Here is a 21,918-nt window from a genome sequence, read left to right as displayed (position 1 = left end):
GAAGGATGTGGAGGCATTGGAACGACTGCAGAGGAGGTTTACCAGGATGTTGCCTGGCATGGTAGGAAGATCGTATGAGGAAAGGCTGAGGCACTTGGGGCTGTTCTCATTGGAGAAAAGAAGGTTTAGGGGAGATTTGATAGAGGTGTACAAGATGATTAGGGGTTTAGATAGGGTTGACAGTGAGAACCTTTTTCCGCTAATGGAGTCAGCTGTTACTAGGGGACACAGCTTTAAATTAAGGGGTGGTAGGTATAGGACAGATGTTAGGGGTAGATTCTTTACTCAGCGGGTTGTGAGTTCATGGAATGCCTTGCCAGTAGCAGTGGTGGACTCTCCCTCTTTATGGTCATTTAAGCGGGCATTGGATAAGCATATGGAGGTTATTGGGCTAGTGTAGGTTAGGTAGGCTTCGGTCGGCGCAACATCGAGGGCTGAAGGGCCTGTACTGTGCTGTATTTTTCTATGTTCTATGTTCTATCAAGATGTCGCTACCATTCCTGAAAAACTATGCTGTCAAGCAATGGCTGATTGCATGGAGGTTCAGAAATTAGTTTGTCAATAACACTTATAGCTGCAGGTATCAATTGAATAACCACAGGCATGAGTTACTGGCACTGGTGTTATGGAAAATTTGGGACCAAGATTCAATTATAACCACAGGTGGCTTAAAAAAAGAACAGTCAGTTTGACTCCAATGCTCACACAGTTCAATAAACATATCTCACATCAGTGGCATATGTGGAGTAAGACTACTGAAGCTGATTCACTCTCCAGAGATGCTGACAAATTTGCTGTCAATTTCCAGCATTTTGCTTCCATCCATTCTAGCAATTTCATATTTACCAAGTAGGAAAGAATTTTATCCATGCCAGTGATCTCTAGTAGTTTTCCCATTACTTATGGAACACCAATAGTTACCAGACTATCCTTCTATTTTATTTTAACATAGGTGTCAATTTGCTATTTTCCAGTCCTCTGTAATCACTTATGGAGAAGATTACAGTGAGGCCTTCTTCAATTTCACCCTAATTTCTACCAGCAGCCCAAAATGCAACGCAGCTGGATTAGTGACTTTTAATTATCCATGATCCCACCTATTTAGTACCTACTTTCTTTTTTGCAAATAACTTATTCAACAGCTCACTCATGCTCTCCACATCCACAATTACCAATCATCCAACTTTCCTCCATTGGTATTATTTTAAACAGAGAACACACCTCATTGTAAAAGAACATCCACAAGCAGTAGTGCTTAACAATACACAGGGTAAAAATTGCAATACAAGATATCAAATTACAGCACCATGATTATGAATAGTAATTGAAAATAAAGGAATTTGGGTGCTTGGAATTTCATTTAGTTTTTAGGATAGCTTGTCTAAGAGTGGCATTGGGTGCGTTTGTGCATCACCCAGTTACCCATTTTACAGCAAACGTGGCTATATAATAATTTAGGTTGTTTGTGCCACTTTCACATGATTACCAAAACATCTGTTACTAACGTACAGCATGCAGTTACTCTGTTCAGCATGTAAAAGACATTTCCTTCATTTAGTCAGTCAAACATTTCGGCACAAAGATAGCCCCAGGTCTAATAGTTATTGCATAATTAGTATTTCTGCCATTTGACAGTGGCTCTCTTCAAAAGATTTTTTGAGTTTTGAGATTTACACTGAGCCAAAGACATCAATGTTAGTATGCGCAAAGGATTTTTGAATATTTCCTCTCCAATCACTTTCAAAAAGACGTTAGAAGTGGAAAGATGGTCTTAATGACAATGAAGGTAATCTACAGGGTAGACAAGAAGGAACAGTTACTGTTGGCAAAGGGATCAATAACCAAGGGGCATACATTTAAGCTAAAGGGCAGGTGGTCTAGAGGGTATATGAAGGAAGAAAGATTCACTCAGAAGAAGGTGATGGGAATCTGGAACTCACTACTAGAGAAATAAACCTTCATAACATTTAGGAAGAATTTAGATATGCACTTGTGATGCCAAGGAATATAAAGCTATGGGCCAAGTGCTGAAAATAGCTAGGTGTTATTGACTGGTGCAAACGCAATGGGCTTACGAGCCTTTTTCTGTGCTCTACACCTCGACGATTAATAGTCTTGTTACTGGAAGTGGCCTGAGGCTCTTAGTGCAAAGGATTATGACAAAGAGCAGGTCATTTGTTATTCAGTTTTGTCCTAGCTTTGCACTGCTCTTAGTACAAAGGAGATAAGGAAAGGGGAACATAAGTTCCCATTAGCAAGGTCAGCACAGGATATGAGGTGAGGAAATTCCAATAGACTGGGAAACAAGATTCATGGGTCGTCTCCTACCAAAAAGGTGATCTGCTGCTGGTGTTTTTCTAATAAATGAAACAGTAAGCATTAGGGCTTTACTTACTTCCTTAAGAGAGCTGTATCATTGAAAAACAACTAACTCCTGGGATGTATTCACTGGGTGTTGGAAGCTTCACATGGCAAAAAAATTGAGGACAATGACAACTTTCATTGCTAATAATGGATCATTCACCCTGTAGGGGATCAGTTAGTTTGTGATGCAGAGTGATGCCGACGGGTTTATTTCCTGCATTGGCTGAGGCAACCATGTAAGACTCTCCATCTCAACTCTCCCCTTGTCTGAGGTGTTGTGACCCTCAAGTTAAACCAATACCAGTCATCTGTCTCTGTCTAATGAGAGAGCAGCTCTATGGTCTGGTATGACTATTGCAACTTTATCTTTTATTCACCCTACAGGTCTTTGTAGGCAGGATGCACAATGCAGCCAGACTGTCCTTGGGTCGTTGGAGGCCACAATTGCTCTAACACACCCAAATAACTGTACAAATATATTTCCTGTGTCAGAAATATCTGCTAATGTTTGTAAGCCTCCGAAGATGTCTGTGCTCCCAGATTTTCTCTTCTCTTCCAAAGACTTGAAAATATTCACAGTCAGAGTCAGAATGAGAAAATTCTGATTATTTTACTGTTTTCCATTTATTCAGCTTTTGCAAAGCACAATAACTCATATACTTCAGGATGAACTGGTGTGATAGTTATCTTTCAGTGAGCTGATACTTTCATTGTTTACTTACCTTCCAAAAAATCTAGTTACACTAGTTTTTGAAGTTATGATCCATACATCATTAATCCATTGCCGACTTTCATCACATTTGATTGTTCTGAATGCATAACTTCAAAGCAGAGCTTAGTGAAGAGAAAAAATGTTTGATCCTTAAATTAGCTTTGCAAATCATAACCACTCAGCAAACTCCTCCTCATAAAAGGTATACTGCACAAGGCAAAGAGAAATGCTAATAGCTGAAAATGTGTTAGATTAGACTTACAGTGTGGAAACAGGCCCTTCGGCCCAACAAGTCCACACCGACCCGCCGAAGCGCAACCCACCAATACCCCTACATTTACCCCTTACCTAACACTACGGGACAATTTAGCATGGCCAATTCACCTGACCCGCACATCTTTGGACTGTGGGAGGAAACCGGAGCACCCGGAGGAAACCCACGCAGACACAGGGGAGAACGTGCAAACTCCACACAGTCAGTCGCCTGAGGTGGGAATTGAACCCAGGTCTCAGGCGCTGTGAGGCAGCAGTGCTAACCACTGTGCCACCGTGCCGCCCTGATGAAGGGCTTATGTTTGAAACGTCGAATTCCCTGTTCCTGAGATGCTGCCTAACCTGCTGTGCTTTAACCAGCAACACATTTTCAGCTGTGATCTCCAGCATCTGAAGAAATGCTAATAGGTCAAGTGGAGAAATAAAAGGTAGGTGTAAATAAAAGATGTATAAATACAAATAGCAGAATAATTACCAATCAATTTTTTTTTTGAAAAATAGAGACTATGTTATGAAATTGAAGTCACTTTTGAAATTGGAACAGGTGATCTTTTGAGTTAATATTGAGCCCCAGCAGGTCAGTGGAAGTTGGAGACAGAGTTCAGACAGAGTAGGCAGGACATTAAAATGGCACAAAACTGGAAATATGATGTCATGTTTGTGAACTGAACACTTCTGCAAATCTCTGTTTGGTCATTCACGTTAGTATTATGATGTACAGTATATAAAAGAGATACTGGGAATAAGAGTAGTTCATTCAACCTCTCAAGCCTGTTCCATCATTCAATGAGATCATGACTGATCTGTCCTAACTCCATATAATTGCCTTTGGTCTATTGTCACTTAATACTTTTGCTGAACAATAAGATTTGGTGTTTGATTTTTGTGTCAATGACATGGGAGTTTGCTGTATGTCTGAAGTTAACAATTAATTTGAAATGTAAGTATTCCTGTAGCCATGGTGATTTCCTTAAAGAAAAACTAATGACTAATTTTAGAATTAGAAGAGTTCTTTTTAAGCTTATAGAATTGTAGAATTGTGTAGTTCAGGAGGAGGCCATTTGCCCCATCATGTTTGTCCTGGCTCCCGTTAGAGCAATCCAGCTAGTCCCAGTCTCCAGCCCTGTCTTAGTAGTCCTCTAACTTCATCCTTTTCAAATATATAACCAGATCCTTTGCAACCTCCAATGGAATCGGCCTCCACCACTCTCCCATGCAGCACTTTTCAAATCCTAACAACTCTTTGACTAAAGAAGTTTCTCTTCATCTCACAGGAAACATCCATATCTTAGAGAAAGAGCTTAATTTTTTTTAGTTTGATTTTAAGTTGGCCCGCGAAGTCCTTTGATAAAGATGCATTCAGAGACTATTACTCCTGAAAAGGGAAGGATACAGTGAAACTAGATGACCTTTGAGTAAAGAGTTGGTGGCAGTCCCAGACCAGAACATTGGGCTTTAAAACTGAATTTGTTTAAGTTTAGGTGTATAATTGCTGCATGAAGTGGCGTGCAGTTCTAGTCTATAAATGAAATTTATGTAAGTGTTAGAGACTCAAATAAAAGCAAAATACCACAGATGCTGGAAATCTAAAACAAACACAAAATGGTGTACTGAAGAACTCAGGTCAATTTCAATACTGAAGAAGACATACCAATCTTGAAACTTTAACTTTGTTTCTCTCTCCACAGATACTGACAGGCTGGTATGTTTCTCCAGCAATTTCTGTGTTTGTTTTCGTGTTAGAGACGGATTTTAATTTGGGTAGTGTACAAATAGTGCTTTTGGGTTCTCTAGCAGGAGTGGGTTTTGGGAACTTTACAAGAGCTATTGTTTTTCTTTTCAACTGATAAAGGAGAACTTGGGGATTAATTCAATTATACTTTTACAGTGTTTAAGAATCTTTAAATGTGGTGCAAGTATATAGTTTAGTTCTTCTTTTATTTTAAATAAACTTATTTTGTGGCTCAAGCAAAATTTGCAGCATTGTCTGCTTCTATTTCAATTAGAGATCACTTTGTTGAAGCCAAAATGTGATTTATGAAGATGTTTCAGACTGAGATCTGACTTGTCCAGTTATAACATTAGTTGGGAGACTTATCATACACTGTACAAGTAAATTGTTGCTTCATCGGAAAGGAATGTTTAGGCATTGATCAGTGAGAAGGGTAATAGTAAAAGCATAGATATTGCAAAATCAGTGGTTCTGTTGGAAGACACTACAGGAAGGAGAGGGTTGTTTGCAGTGATTGAGGAATAGTCCGGGAAGCACAAGTGTAACAGTCTTCTCAGATTGCTGAAAGGGAAGCTGAAAACGGTTTGGTGGTGGCATCACAAATGTCAAATAATTATAAACTGAACAGAAACTAGGAACAGTAATGTGCTATTTAGTCCTCTGAGCCTGCTCTGCCATTCAGTATTATCACTGTTGTTCCTCTATCTCAACACCATATTTCTGCTTTCTTGCAATACCCTTTGATGCCTTTAATATCTAAAAATTTGCTAATCTCTTCCTTGAATATATTCAGTGAACCAGCCGTCTCTGGTAGTGCATTTTATCGATATATCATCCTCTGAGTGAAGAAATGTTTCCTCACCTCAGTCCTAAATGACCTACCCCAAATCCTGACATGGTCACCTATGGTTCTAGACTCCCAAATTCTATGCATCTAGTCTGTCTAACCTTGTTAGAATTTCATATATTTCAATCAAATATCAAATCCCTCTCATTCTTCTAAAATGTAGTGAATACAGATTTAGCCAAACCAATTCCCCTGACACAACAGTCCTCCCATCTCCAGTATCAGCCCAGAGAACCTTTGCTGCACACTGTTTATGGCAAGGATATATTAGAGTCGAGAGTGTGATGTTAGAAAAGCACAGCAGGTCAGGCAGCATCCGAGGAGCAGGAGAATCGACGTTTCCAGCATAAGCCCTTCATTAGGAATGAGGCTGGTGGACCAGAGGGGCTGAGAAATAAATGGGAGGGAAATAGGGCTGGGGGAATGTAGCTGGGAATGTGATAGGTAGATGAAAGTGAGGGGGAAAGATGATAGATCGGAGGGTGGACCATATAGGTGGGAAGGAAAATGGGCAGGTCAAGAGGGTGGTGCCGAGTTGGAGGCTTGGGGCTGGGGTGAGGGGAAATGAGGCAATTGGCGAAATCCACATTCATCCCATGTAGTTTCAGGGTCCCAAGGCTTAAGATGAGACGTTCTTCCTCCAGGCATCGGTTTGTAAGGGTTGGGTGATGGCGGAGGCCCAGGACCTGCATATCCTTGGCGGAGTGGGAGGGGGAGTTGGTGTTCGGGGCGGTGGGGCTGGTTGGTGCGGGTGTTTCAGAGATGTTCTCTGAAACAATCCGCAAGTTGGCGTCCTGCCACCCAGATGTAGAAGAGACCACATCGGGTGCAACAGATACAGTAGATGACGTGTGTGGAAGTACAGGTAAGTTTCAGTCAGATGTGGAAGGATCTTTTGGAGCCTTGGACAGAGGTGAGCGTGGGGAAGTATGGGCGTAGGTTTTGCACTTCTTGCTTTGGCAGAAGAAGGTGCTGGGAGTGGGCTGTGTGGATCTGACAAGGGAGTCGCGGAGGGAATGGTCTCTCTGAAATGCAGATAGAGGTGGGGAGGGAAATATATCCCTTGTGGTGGGGTCTATTTGTAGGTAGTGGAAGTGGTGGAGAATGATGAGATGTATCTGTACGTTGGTGGAGTGGAAGGTGAGGACGGTGGGGTGGGGGGGGGGAGGGTTCCGTCCTTGTTGCAATTGGAGGTGTGGGAAGTGGAGAAGATGCGCTGAAGGGCATCACTGACCACATGGGAGGGAAAATTGCGGTATTTGAAGAAGGAGGGCATCTGGGATGTTCTCAGGTGGAATTGGTCCTCATGGGAGCAGATGCAGATGAGGCGAAGGATTTGGGAATAAGGGGTGGCATTTTTACAGGAAGCAGGGTGGGAGGTGTAGTCCAGGTAGCTGCAAGAGTTGGTGGGTTTGTAGTAATTGTCTGTGGTTAGTCAGCCACTGGAGATGGAGAGGTCCAGGAAAAGGAGGGAGGTGTCAGAGATGGTCCAGGTGAATTTGAGGTTGGGGTGCAAGCTATTGGTGAATTTGACGAACTGTTCAACCTCCTCGTACGAGATAGCGCAGATACAGTCATCAATGTAGCGGAGGAAAAGATGGGGAATGGTACCGGGGTAGCTGTGGAAAATGGACTGTTCCACATACCCAACGAAGAAGCATGCATAGCTGGGGCCCACGCGGGTTACCCAGGTCATATCCTCTTTGGTAGGGAGACCAAAACTGCACACAGTACTCTAGGGGCGGTCTTACAAATAACTGCAGTAAGACATCCTTATTTCTGAACTCAAATCCTTTGCAATTGAAGACATACTATGTGGAGGTTAATGGGATGAAGCTGAGGTCAAAGAAAACCTTACCGTGATTCTGGAAGAGAAGGAAAGAAGTGAAAGTGAAAGAAGTGAGAATCGGTACAGACATGCTAAGGATCCCGACAACCATGTTGAGGGAACATTAAAGTTTTCAGTTACATTGAAAGCATTGCTTTGGGAAATGGTCAGAGCAGATATGACAGAGAGGTAGAAACCAGATGAAAAAAATAAAGTTTACACAGGAAGCAAATGCATACTATGCAAACAAGTCAGTCTATGGACTTGCAGTGCATATTAGACTACAGGCTAGTCTCAGGATGGAGGATAAAGTGATTGAAGGGAAGAGCTGGAGGAAATGGGCCATGAGAAGGTGAGGGAAATGCAAAAACAAAGCTGATGAAATCTTCCAGTTTGAGACGTGGGCAGGGAACAAGTCAAATAGTCATCAATTTACCAGAAAACAAGTGAGAGAGGGGACCTATGTAAGGCTGGTACAAGGAATATTTCACAGAAAAACTTAGGCGTTCAGGTACACAATTATTTGAAGTTTGCATTACATATAGATAGTTTAGCACATTTCCCTTCATTGCTCAGACCTCTGAGTATGTATTGGGATGTTATGTTGAGGTTGGATAGGACGCTGATGAGGCCTCTTCTGGAGTACTATGTCCAGTTCTGTTTGCCCTATTACAGGAAGGATATTATAAGACCATAAGACATGGGAGTGGAAGTAAGGCCATTTGGCCCATCGGGTCCACTCTGCCATTCAATCATGGCTGATGGGCATTTCAACTCCACTTACCTGCATTCTCCCCATTGCCCTTAATTCCTTGTGACATCAAGAATTTATCAATCTCTGCCTTGAAAACATTTAGCGTCCCGGCCTCCACTGCACTCTGCGGCAATGAATTCCACAGGCCCACCACTCTCTGGCTGAAGAAATGTCTCCGCATTTCTGTTCTGAATTTACCCCCTATAATCCTCAGGCTGTGTCCACGGGTCCTAGTCTCCTCGCCTAACGGAAACAATTTCCTAGCGCCCACCCTTTCCAAGCCATTTATTATCTTGTAAGTTTCTATTAAATCTCCCCTTAATCTTCTAAACTCCAATGAATACAATCCTAGGATGCTCAGCCATTTCTCTTATGTTAGACCAATCATTCCAGGGATCATCCGTGTGAATCTCCGCTGGACACGCTCTAGTGCTAGTATGTCCTTCCTGAGGTGTGGGGACCAAAACTGGACACAGTACTCCAAATGGGGCCTAACCAGAGCTTTATAAAGTCTCAGTAGCACAACGGTGCTTTTATATTCCAACCCTCTTGAGATAAATGACAACATTGCATTCGCTTTCTTAATCACGGACTCAACCTGTATGTTTACCTTTAGAGAATCCTCGACTAGCACTCCCAGATCCCTTTGTACTTTGGCTTTATGAATTTTCTCACCGTTTAGAAAGTAGTCCATGCTTGTATTCTTTTTTCAAAAGTGCAAGACCTCGCATTTGCTCACATTCCATCAGCCATTTCCTGGACCACTCTCCCAAACTGTCTAGATCCTTCTGCAGCCTCCCCAATTCCTCAGTATACCTGCCTGTCCACTTAACTTTGTATCATCGGCAAACTTCGCTAGAATGCCCCCAGTCCCTTCATCCAGACCATTAATATATAACATGAACAGCTGCGGCCCCAACACTGAATCCTGTGGGACACCGCTTGTCACCGGCTGCCATTCCGAAAAAGAACCTTTTATCCCAACTCTCTGCCTTCTGTCAGACAGCCAATCCTCAATCCATACTAGCAGCTCACCTCGAACACCATGGGCCCTCACCTTGCTCAGCAGCCTCCCCTGTGGCACCTTATCAAAGGCCTTTTGGAAGTCTAGGTAGACCACATCCACTGGGTTTCCCTGGTCTAACCTACTTGTCACCTCTTCAAAGAATTCCAACAGCATTTTCAGGCATGACCTCCCCTTACTAAATCCATGTTGACTTGTTCTAATCCGACTCTGCTATTCCAAGAATTTAGATACCTCATCCTTAATGATGGATTCTAGAATTTTACCAACTACCGAAGTTAGGCTAATTGGACTATAATTTTCCATCTTTTGTCTTGATCCTTTCTTGAACAAGGGGGTTACAGCAGCGATCTTCCAATCATCCGGGACTTTCCCTGACTCCAGTGACCTTTGAAAGATCTCAACCAACGCCTCCACTATTTTCTCAGCCACCTCCCTCAGAACTCTAGGATGTATCCCATCGGGGCCAAGAGATTTATCAATTTTAAGACCTTTTAGCTTTTCTAGCACTTTCTCTTTTGTAATGCAACCATACTCAACTCAGCCCCCTGACTCCCTTTAATTGTTACGAAGCTGGAAAGGGTTAAGAAGAGATTTACTAGGATGCTTCTGGGAATGGAATGTCTTATTAGGCTGGGACTTTTTCACTGGAATGTAGGAGGTTGAGGGGTGATCTTATGTAGGTTTATAAAATCGTGAGGGGTATAGAAAGGTAAATAGAGAGTGTGTCCTTTCCCTAGAGTGGGGATTTCAAGACCAGAGACCAAATATTTATGGTAAGGGGATGAAAATTTAAAAATGACATAAGGGATATTTTGTGTTTTTTTAAAACAGAATGGTTCATATGTGAAATGAACTTCCAGAGAAAGTGGTGGATGTGGGTAGACTTATAATGCTTAAAAGACAATTAAGTATGTACATAAATAAGAAATAATTGGAGGGATACGGGTCAAATGCAGGCAGGTAGAACTGATTTAGTTTTGGGATTATGATTAGCAGGGTATGATTGGACTGAAGGATCTGTTTCCATGCTGTATAACTCTATAGCTGAAAATGTGTTGCTGGAAAAGCACAGCAGGTCAGGCAGCATCCAAGGAGCAGGAGAATCGACGTTTCGGGCATAAGTCCTTCTTCAGGAATGAGGAAAGTGTGTCCAGCAGGCTAAGATAAAAGGTAGGGAGGAGGGACTTGGGGGAGGGGCGATGGAAATGCGATAGGTAAAAGGAGGTCAAGGTGAGGGTGATAGGCCGGAGTGGGGTGGGGGCGGAGAGGTCAGGAAGAAGATTGCAGGTTAGGAAGGCAGTGCTGAGTTCGAGGGATTTGACTGAGACAAGGTGGGGGGAGGGGAAATGAGGAAACTGGAGAAATCTGAGTTCATCCCTTGTGGTTGGAGGGTTCCTAGGCGGAAGATAAGGTGCTCTTCCTCCAACCGTCGTGTTGTTACGGTCTGGCGGTGGAGCAGTCCAAGGACCTGCATGTCCTTGGTGGGGTGGGAAGGGGAGTTAAGGTGTTGAGCCATGGGGTGGTTGGGTTGGTTGGTCCGGGTGTCCCAGAGGTGTTCTCTGAAACGTTCCGCAAGTAGGCGGCCTGTCTCCCCAATACAGAGGAGGCCACATCGGGTGCAGCGGGTGCAATAGATGATGTGTGTGGAGGTGCAGGTGAATTTGTGGCGGATATGGAAAGATCCCTTGGGGCCTTGGAGAGAAGTAAGGGAGGAGGTGTGGGCGCAAGTTTTGCATTTCTTGCATATTCGCCGTCATTTCCGCCACCTCCAAACGGACCCCACCACCAGGGATATATTTCCCTCCCCTCCCCTATCAGCGTCCCGAAAAGACCACTCCCTCCGTGACTCCCTCGTCAGGTCCACAGCCCCCACCAACCCAACGTCCACTCCTGGCACCTTCCCCTGAAACCGCAAGAAATGCAAAACTTGCGCCCATACCTCCTCCCTTACTTCTCTCCAAGGCCCCAAGGGATCCTTCCATATCCGCCACAAATTCACTTGCACCTCCACACACATCATCTATTGCATCCGCTGCACCCGATGTGGCCTCCTCTATATTGGGGAGACCGGCCGCCTACTTGTGGAATGTTTCAGAGAACACCTCTGGGACACCCGGACCAACCAACCCAACCACCCCTTGGCTCAACACTTCAACTTCCCCTCCCACTCCACCAAGGACATGCAGGTCCTTGGACTCCTCCACCGCCAGACCATAACAACACGACGATTGGAGAAAGAGCGCCTCATCTTCCGCCTAGGAACCCTCCAACCACAAGGGATAAACTCAGATTTCTCCAGTTTCCTCATTTCCCCTCCCCCCACCTTGTCTCAGTCAAATCCCTCGAACTCAGCACCGCCTTCCTAACCTGCAATCTTCTTCCTGACCTCTCCGCCCCCACCCCACTCCGGCCTATCACCCTCAACTTGACCTCCTTCCACCTATCGCATCTCCATCGCCCCTCCCCCAAGTCCCTCCTCCCTACCTTTTATCTTAGCCTGCTGGACACACTTTCCTCATTCCTGAAGAAGGGCTTATGCCCGAAACGTCGATTCTCCTGCTCCTTGGATGCTGCCTGATCTGCTGTGCTTTTCCAGCAACACATTTTCAGCTCTGATCTCCAGCATCTGCAGACCTCACTTTCTCCTGTATGACTCTATATACAGGACACTGGTGAGACCTCTTCATCTCTCACGGACAATAAAGCAAAGACATTGCTAAGACCTAAATGAAATGAGTGACTGGAGTCAGAGATGTTCAATGAGAGAACAAGTGCAGCCAAGCAAAGGAGACTGGCAGTCGTTTTGCCTCTGTCTAAGGAGGATCCTTTATCCCCCCTAGTCCTACCGTGAAGTGGGGCATGGGGGGATAAAGACATAGAGGGTTTGAACATACATGATGACAGTGAAATATCTATTCATATGTTGACTATGAACTAAAGAAAACACTAAAGTGTTTTCCAGTTTTCATTCTAGTGTATTTCAATCAGCTCCATGTAATTACATGTCACTAAGTAGAAAGTAGCTTCACAATCTTGGTAGGAGCAAGATTGGTGTGTTGCTGCTATCAGAGGTATCTTTAGTTAGATGCCTGCAAACACTTGCACATGAAATCAGTATGCATTTTAAAATTCTTATTTAACAGTAGTGTTCATTTGGTTCATGTAAACATTTCACATTACACACCAATATTATTTTTCTTGAAATGCAGGTTTTATTTTGAAGTACAGTAGCCACTCACTATAACTCTAATATATACATAATCTTGACAGATTCTCCAACATAAAGCTCATAAGATGCCTATTTCCCAACTCTCGTGCAATTTGTACATGGAAGTCCTACAGATAGAGAGGGGCTACTGTACATTACTTATATTATAAACAACATTTCTGGAAATATTCATACAAAGCTAGTTACACATAAATTTAACAAGGTAAACAGACTAAAAACAATAAGTTCCACTATTACATAGCTTTTTTTGAAAAAGAACCTACAAATCCCAGTGATTTTATTTTGTCTGCATCAGGACGAGGATTTCCGTAGCGATTCTCGCAGAAGCAGTTTTACCAAGTCCAAAACTACCTTGATGTTCTGAGGACCAAATCCATGTGTGATTAAATTATATGGATGCTCCTGCCACATAAAACTGTCCATGATTGTGTCAAGATCTTCAATCACCTTTCTGGAGAAAATAAAAGAATTTGGTAAGCCTACATGAAAACTTTGTAGGTTCTTTCACTATTGTTCCATTGGCTCAACTTTTCTAAAATAAAAATCAAATTACAAACACTATTTCCTGGATAGAACAGTCCAAATGAAATCAATATCCTTCCAGTGTTTCAATTCAGGCAGTGATTTATCAGTGACATTGAAAACATTAAGTACAAAAGGTAATAATAAACACTGAGCTTCACATGAAAAAGGCAGATTTAATGCTTATGCTCATACATTGTTAAAAAGTCAAAACAGAACCAACTGAAAAAACATGTAACAACAAGGAAGTCGTCTTTGTGTTGAACGCCAGGAGATGGGAGAGATATGAAATGTAATATTTCATGTCAGTTTTTACTGTGGAGAAAGAAATGGAGTTTAGAGAATGCAGAGAAATAAACTTTAATGTTTTAAAAACAGTCCACATTGAGGAAGTTCGGAAAGTCTTAGAGAAAATAAAGATGGATAAATCTCCAGGACCTAATCTAATGTATTCCAGAATGCTATTGGAAGTAAGAGAGGAAATTATGAGAAATATTTGCAACATCTATAAGTGCCTGATGACTGGAGGGTAGCTACTGTTGTACCTTTGTTTAAGAAAGGTCGCAAGGAAAGAACTGTGAAATGTTGACCTGTGAGTCTGATTTCGGTTGTGGGTAAATTGTTGGAGGTGATTGTAAAAGATAGGAGTTATGAACATTTAGAAAGGCAAAACTTGATTTAGGATAGCATTTTTTGAGGAAGTTGCCTTAAAGATTGATGATAGCAGAGCAGTGGATGTTGTTTATCTGGATTGTAATAAAGCCTTCGTCAAGGTTCAGCATGGCAGACTACTCAGTAAATTTGGTCAAATGGGATTCAGGATGAGTTTGCCAATTGGATACATAATTGGCTTAATGGCAGGAGACAGATAGAAATGGCAGAGGATTGGTTTTTGGCCTGGAGACTTGTGCCCAGCAGTGTTCCATTGGGATCAGTTCTGGGTCCTCTTTTGTTTGTCATTTGTATAAATGATTTGGACAAGAATAAAGAAGGCACGGTTAGTAAGTTTGCTGACAACACCAAAATTGGTAGCATTGCACACAGCAAAGAAGGTTTTCTCAGATTACAAAAGGGATCTTGATCAAATGGGTCAATGGGCTGAAAAATGGCAGATGGAGTTTAATCTGGATAAATGTGAGGTAGTGCATTTTTGTACAACAAACAAGGGCAGAACTTATACAATTAATGGTAGAGCCTTGGATAGTGTTGTAGAACAGAGGGACCTCGGAGTGCAAGTATTTAATTCTTTGAAGTTTGCATCACATATAGACAGGGTAGTTAAAAAGATGTTTGGCATGCTTGTCTTCACTGCTCAATCATTTTAAGTAAAGGAATTGGGAAGTCATGTTGAGGTTGTACAGGACATTATGAGATTGCTTCTGGAATAATGTGTCCAGTTCTGGTCACCCAATTATAGAAATGATATCATCAAGCTGGAGAGGGTTCAGAAAAGATTTAACAGGATGTTGCTGGCTATGAAAGGTGAGGTTTCAGTTATAAAGAAAGGCTGGATGGGCTGGGATGTTTTCCACTGAAGCATAGGAGGTTGAGAGATGATCTGATAGAAGGTTATAAAATAATGAGAGGAATAGATATTAATGGTAGTTGTCTTTTTCCTGGGATGGGGGATTTCAAGAGTAGGGGGCACATTTTTTAAAGGTGAGAGAAGAGAGACTTGAAAAAGACATAAGAGGCATTTTTTTTAATACAGAGGATGGTTCATGTGTGGAATGAACTTGCTGAGAAAGTGGTGGATGTGGGTACAATTACAATGTTCAAAAGACATTTGGATAGATGCATGAATAGGAAAGATTTGGAAGATTACGGGCCACGATTAGCAGGTGGGACGAGTTTAGTTTGGAATTAAGTTTGGCATGGAGTGGTTGGAACGAAGGGTCTATTTCTATGCTGTATCACTCTATGACACATTTCATTTGTGTTAATTTTTGATATATCTATCTTCTGCACACAGTTGATATGACATGTAGATATTTATCAGTTATTATTTGTCATCAACAAGTTGGATAAAGTCCATAAGAATCTTTAATGGCAATGGGGTAAAGAAGTGAGTGAGGGATAATTAAACTGAGAAATATTATTAATGTTTCATCAAATCAAGTTCGATGGAAAGCTTAATGCATAATTTGTCTGTAGTCAAGTGTAGGTCAGGCATGTCAGTACAGGAGAATTAAACATTTGATTTTTGTTTCATAGAATTATACAGCACAGGAGTAGACCACTTATCTACTGTGTCAAAGTTAGCTCTCAGAAAAATCAATTGAAATAGTTTCAATCCACTGCACTTTCCTTACAGCCTTGGAGACATTTGCTTTTCAAGGAGAAACCAATTCATTTTAGCAAATTACCACTGAATCTGTGTCCATCCTTTCAAGCAGTGCATTTCAGATCATCATAACTTGCTTTACAAATGTAAATCACATTTCTAACCTTCCCAGTAGTAGATAAAATACTAGATGCTATTACACAGAATTCTTTGACAGGTCACTTAAGAAAATATCAATAGGATTAAAAAAAGTCAACATGAATTTATGAAAGAGAAATCATGTTTCACCAACCTCACTATTTTCAGGATGTAACTAGTAGAATAGTTAAGGAAGAATGAGTGGATGTGGTCTATTATCGATTTCAGAAAGCTTTTACTGAGGTCACACATTATCTAGGAAACGCACACCAAATTTCAATAAACAAAAAACTTATAACAAACTGTATCTTCCAATATTTCCAAATTACCTAATGTGCAAACTTAAACTATAAACACCCTTTTAATCCAAACATACGGATTAATTCACACATAGGATGGGCAAAGTGATGAGACAAACAGGCTTTTTTTCCAGGAAATATCATGGATAAAAACTTTGATAAAAAGGCACAAAGTTGTGGATCAGAGTCCAAATAAAAAAATCGTGCAATGAGGTGACGTTCTCAGTTTTCCTTGTTTATCGGTATTTTTATTTACTGTGGTGGACCTCAATTACATTGCCAGTCATTTAAGTCTTAGTTCAAGTTAGCAGCTCTTCCCTTCTGCAAAGTGTTATTTCTTTTCCACTCAGACTGAGAGGGAGCATTCTCACTTGCTGGCAGGCTTTTTTTTAAAAAAGGTCTAAGACCCAACTGCTCTCTCTTCTCAGTTTTCTGACAAAAGTCCAACCAATCCACTGCCCATATCTAGATAATTACCTATTATTCCCAAAGACCACCTGGTGCCAGTATCTCTTGTAGAATTATCAGATTTTCAGTAATTGTAGACCAGCCTGTTTTACTTTTTCTTATGAGTTGGGAACAAAACTTCTGTTTTCTGCTTTTCCAAATTATTTTTTAATAAATGTCACCCTTACACTGGCATGAATTCAGAATTAGTTGCCAGATAGAAAGCAAAGAGTAAGAATAAATGTATTTTTGTAGAGGGGAAGATGTTGCTAGTTTGATACGACAGGGATCAGGGCTTGGGCCTCACATATTAGTGACATATTAGTAAATGTTGAAGTACAAAGGGATGTTGGTCTCCTTCTATGCAAGTCATTGAATGCAACCATGCAGGTGAATCTTGCAGACAAGGTATCATTATCAGCGCATTGATGTATTGTTGTAGCAATAAAGGGCCTAGGATAGACCACATCTGGAATAGTGCACGCAGTTTTGGTCTCCTCACCGAAAGAAAAGATATTGGATCAGTTGGAATGACAGTTAGAGGCAATGAGGAATTTACAAGAGTTGGGGGTGTGAAGAATGGCAGTTATAGGAAGGGAGGAAAGCCGTAGGTACAGTCAAATAGATGGGTTAACCCCAGGAAAGATAGGAGAGGTAAACAGGTAGTGCAGGAGTCTTCTGTGGCTATCCCCATTTCAAACAAGTATGCTGTTTTGGAACACGTAGGGGGTGATAGACTCTGAGGGTAATGTAGCATGAACAGCCAAATTTCTGGTATTGAGAGACGCTCTAATGTAATGAGAGGTATGTCAGGTTCCAAGTGATCAATTATGATAGGGGACTCTCTAGTCAGAGGCACAGACAGATATTTCTGAGGCCATCAGAAATCAGAATGGTGTGTTGTCTCCCTGGTGCTAGGATCATGCATGTCTCAGAGAGGGTGCAGAATGTTCTCAAAGGGGAGAGGGGCCTGCAGGAAGTCATTGTACACATTGGAACCAACAACGTAGGAAGGGAAAAGAATGACATTCTGAAGGAAAAACAGAAAGTTAGGCAAGAATTTAAAAAGGTCTTCGAGGGTAGTAATATTTGGATTACCCCTAATGCTATGAGCTAGTGAGGGGAGGAAGAGGAGGATAGAACAGATAAATGCGTGGCTGATGCATGGGAGAAAGGTTCACATTTTTGAATCACTGGAGTTTCTTCTGGGGTGGAAGTGCCCTTTACAATAAGGATGGATTGCACCCGAATTGGAAGGGGACTAATACACTGGCTGGGAGATTTGCTACAGTTGCTCGGGAGGATTTAAACTACTCGGGGGGAGAGATGACTCAGGGAGACAATGAGGAAAGAGATCAATATGAGACTTGTACAGCTGTGAAAAGGAGCAAGTCAAGCAGTCAGGGCAAGCAGGGACAAAACGGAGAACAAGGTAGGATTGATCAATTAAACTGCACTTACTTCAAGCAAGCGGCCTAACAGGGAAGGCAGACGAACTCAGGGTATGGTTAGGAACATGGGACTGGGATATCATGGCAATTACAGAAACATGGCTCAGAGATGGATTGGGCTGGCAGCTTAATGTTCCAGGATACAAATGCTACAGGTAGGATAGAAAAGGAGGCAGGAGAGGAGGGGAAGTGGTGTTTTCGGTAAGGGATAGCATTACAGCTGCACTGAGGGAGGATTTTACTGGAAACACAGACAAAGAAGTTATTTGGGTGGAACTGATAAATAAGAAAGGGATGATCATATTACTGGGATTATATTATAGACACCTAATTGTCAGCGGGGAATTGAGAAACAAATTTGTAGAGAGATTTCAGTTATCTGGAAGAATAATAGGATGGTTATGGTAGAGAATTGGTAGGGGATTGCAGCTTTCCAAACATAGACTGGGACTGCCATAGTGTTAGATGGAGAGGAATTCGTTAAGTATGTGCAAGAACATTTTCTGATTCAGTATGTGGATGTACCTACTAGAGCAAGTGCAAAACTTGACCTACTCTTGGGAAAAAAGGCAAGGCAGGTGACTGAGGTGTCAGTGGGGAGCACTTTGAGGCCAGCGACCATAATTTTGTTATTTGTAAAATAGTGATGGAAAAAGACAGAGCAGATCTAAAATTTGAAGTTCTGAATTGGAGGAAGGCTAATTTTGACAGTATTAGGCAAGAACTTTCAAAAGCTGATTGTGGGCAAATGTTTGCAGGTAAAAGGACGGCCGGAAAAATTGGAAGCCTTCAGAAATGAGATAACAAGAGTCCAAAGACAGTATATTCCTGTTAGGATGAAAGGAAAGGCTGGTAGGTACAGGGAATGCTGGATGGCTAAAGAAATTGAGGGTTTGTATAAGAAAAAGAAGGAATCATATGTTAGGTATAAACAGTGTGGTTCAAGTGAATCCTTAGAATAGTATAAGGGCAGTAGGAGTATACTTAAGAGGGACATCAGGAGGGCAAAAAAGGGACATGAGAACGCTTTGGCAAATAGAGTTATGGATAACAGGTTCTTATAAATACATTAAGGAAAAAAGGGTAACTAGGGAAAGACTGGGCCCCTCAAAGATCAGCTAGGCAGCCTATGCGTTGAGCTGCAGGAGATGGGGGAAGAGAGTATTTTGCATCAGTATTTAATGTGTAAAAGGACATGGAAGATATAGAATGTTGGGAAAGAGATGGTGACATCTTGAAAAATGTCCATATTATAGAGGTGGTGGTGCTGGATGTCTTGAAACGCATAAAAGTGGATAAATCCCCAGGACCTGATCAGGTGCACTCGAGAACTCTGTAGGAAGCTAGGAAGTGATTGCTGGGTATCTTACTGAGATATTTGCATCATCGATAGTCACGGGTGAGGTGCCAGAAGACTGGAGGTTGGCTAACGTGGTGCCACTGTTTAAGAAGGGTGGTGAGGACAAGCCAGGGAACTGTAAACCAGTGAGCCTGACGTCGGTGGTGGGCAAATTATTGGAGGGAATCCTGAGGATCAGGATTTGCATTTATTTGGAAAGGCAAGAACTGATTACGGATAGTCAACATGGCTTTGTGCATGGGAAATCATGTCTCATGAACTTGATTGAGTTTTTTGAAAAAGAAACAAAGAGGACTGATGAGGGCAGAGTGGTAGATGTGATCTAGATGGACTTCAGTAAGGCGTTCAACAAGGTTCCCCATAGGAAACTGATTAGCAAGGTTAGATTTCATGGGATACAGAAGTGGCTCAAAGGTAGAAGATTGATGGTGGTGGTGGAGGGTTGTTTTTCAGACTGGAGGCCTGTGACCAGTGGAGTGCCACAAGGATCGGTGCTGGGTCCACTACTTTTTTTCATTTACATAAATGATTTGGATGTGAACAAAGGAAGTATAGTTAGTAAGGTTGCAGATGACACCAAAATTAAAAGGTGTAATGGACAGAGAAGAAAGTTACTTCAGAATACAATGGGATCTTGATCAGATGGGCCAATGGGCTGAGGAGTGGCAGATGGAGTTTAATTTAGATAAATGCGAGATGCGGCATTTTGGAAATGCAAATCTTAACAGGACTTATACACTTAATGGTAAGGTCCTCGGGAATGTTGCTCAACAGAGACCTCGTAGTCCAGGTTCACAGTTCCTTGAAAGTAGAGTCGGAGGTAGATAGGATAGTGAAGAAGGCGTTTGGTATGCTTTCTTTTATTGGTCAGGGTGTTGAGTATAGGAGTTGGGAGGTCATATTGCGGCTGTACAAGACATTGGTTAGGCCACTGTTTGAATATTGCATGCAATTCTTTTCTCCTTTCTATCAGCAGGATGTTGTAGGATGTTGCCAGGATTGGAGGATTTGAGCTTTAGGGAGAAGTTGAGTAGGCTGGGGCTGTTTTCCCTGGAATGTCGGAGACTGAGAGGTGACCTTAAAGAGGTTTATAAAGTCATGAGGGGCATGGATAGCTTAAATAAACAGGATAAAAGGCATCCGGATAGGAAGGGTTTTGAGGGATATGGGCCAAGTGCTGGCAAATGGGACTAGATTAGGTTAGAATATCTGGTCAACACAGACAAGTTGGATCGAAGGGTCTGTTTCCGTGCTGTAAATCTCTATGACTATATACTTGCAACAGACAGAGTTCAGTGAAGGTTCACCAGGATGTAATGACAGATTGTACAAAAAGAGACTTGGTCAAATGAGCTTGTATCCATTACAGTTTAGAAGAATGAGAGAGGGATCATTTTGCAATGTATACAATTCTGACAAGATGCAGAGATGATATTTCTCCAACCTGAGGTGAGGCAGCAGGAAGCAGGGCTCTGTGTCTCAAGATACAGGGAATTACATTTAGAATTGAGATAAGAAATTTTGTCACTGAGGTTTGAGAGCCTTTGGAATTCTTTACCATATAAAGGTAATGGAAGTCAAATAAAATGATAACATTTCAGAAAGATAGATAAGATTTTTGGACACATGGCACGAGTATAACATTGAAGTAGAGGATCAGCCATGTTCATGTTGAATAATGCTGCAGGCTTGATGGGTCAAATAGGTTAATCTTATTCCTACTTTCTTTGTTTCAATCCCACATTCATCTCTCAGACTTTAACGCTGGGTTCTCTTTCCTTGTTTCTTTATGTCCTCTCTTTACACTTAGATTATGTCACAACTACTTCTACTATAGCAATGTAACCCAAACTTCCCCCATACATATTCATTACATTACTTACAGTTTGGAAACAGGCCCTTCGGCCAACAAGTCCACACTGACCCACCAAAGCGCAACCCACCCAGACGCATTCCCCTACATTTACCCCTTAACCTAACACAATGGGCAATTTAGCATGGCTAATTCACCTAACCTGCACATTTTTGGACTGTGGGAGGAAACCGGAGCACCCGGAGGAAACCCACGCAGACACGGGGAGAACGTGCAAACTCCACACAGTCAGTCGCCTGAGGTAGGAATTGAACCCGAGTGTCTGGCACTGTGAGGCAGCAGTGCTAACCACTGTGCCCCCGTGCCACCCACTATTCATGTTTGCTTATTACTCTTAGATCCAAGATATTTTAATTTCCTTATATTTTTTTCATTTTGATGGCCTCTAGCCATGACTTTATTTCTCTTTCCTTCCCATCACCTAGTAATTTTACCTTTGGTATACCATTACCCCACTGCATTTCTATTTTCATGCCAAGCATTAATTAACCGTTAATTAACTTTCCTCTTTATATATTTAAAGAGCTCTCATTGTCAATTGTTATATTCCTCACTAGTTTGCCCTCACGGTTTATTTCCCTTTGTTCAGAGTTGCTCATGTGACATTATTGAAGTTTTAATCTGTGAAATATTAGCAGTGCTGTCCTAATTTTCTGTTTGCAATGCTCCTGAAGTAAGTCACAATGATACACATGAAAAGTATACATCAGGTCACTCACTGCATAAAAATATCTGACAAAGATTGCCTTATGCAAATACTTTTAGTTCAGGAGGATTG

The 21,918-nt window shown here is 41.9% G+C and overlaps 1 protein-coding gene across 1 annotated transcript in view; it reads right to left on the bottom strand.

Moving 5' to 3' along the window:
- Positions 1 to 12,726: 12,726 nt before the first annotated feature.
- LOC132818522 (uncharacterized) overlaps positions 12,727 to 21,918 on the bottom strand; it is a 44,909-nt gene continuing 35,717 nt past the window's right edge. The window contains exon 10 of the mRNA XM_060829582.1: positions 12,727 to 13,217. The gene's annotated coding sequence lies outside the window, so the exon portion shown is untranslated. The remainder of the gene's footprint in view (positions 13,218 to 21,918) is intronic.

This window comes from Hemiscyllium ocellatum, chromosome 9 (genome assembly GCF_020745735.1).
Source record: "Hemiscyllium ocellatum isolate sHemOce1 chromosome 9, sHemOce1.pat.X.cur, whole genome shotgun sequence".
In the NCBI taxonomy this organism is placed as follows: domain Eukaryota; kingdom Metazoa; phylum Chordata; class Chondrichthyes; order Orectolobiformes; family Hemiscylliidae; genus Hemiscyllium; species Hemiscyllium ocellatum.
This window is presented reverse-complemented; position numbering and strand designations above follow the sequence as displayed.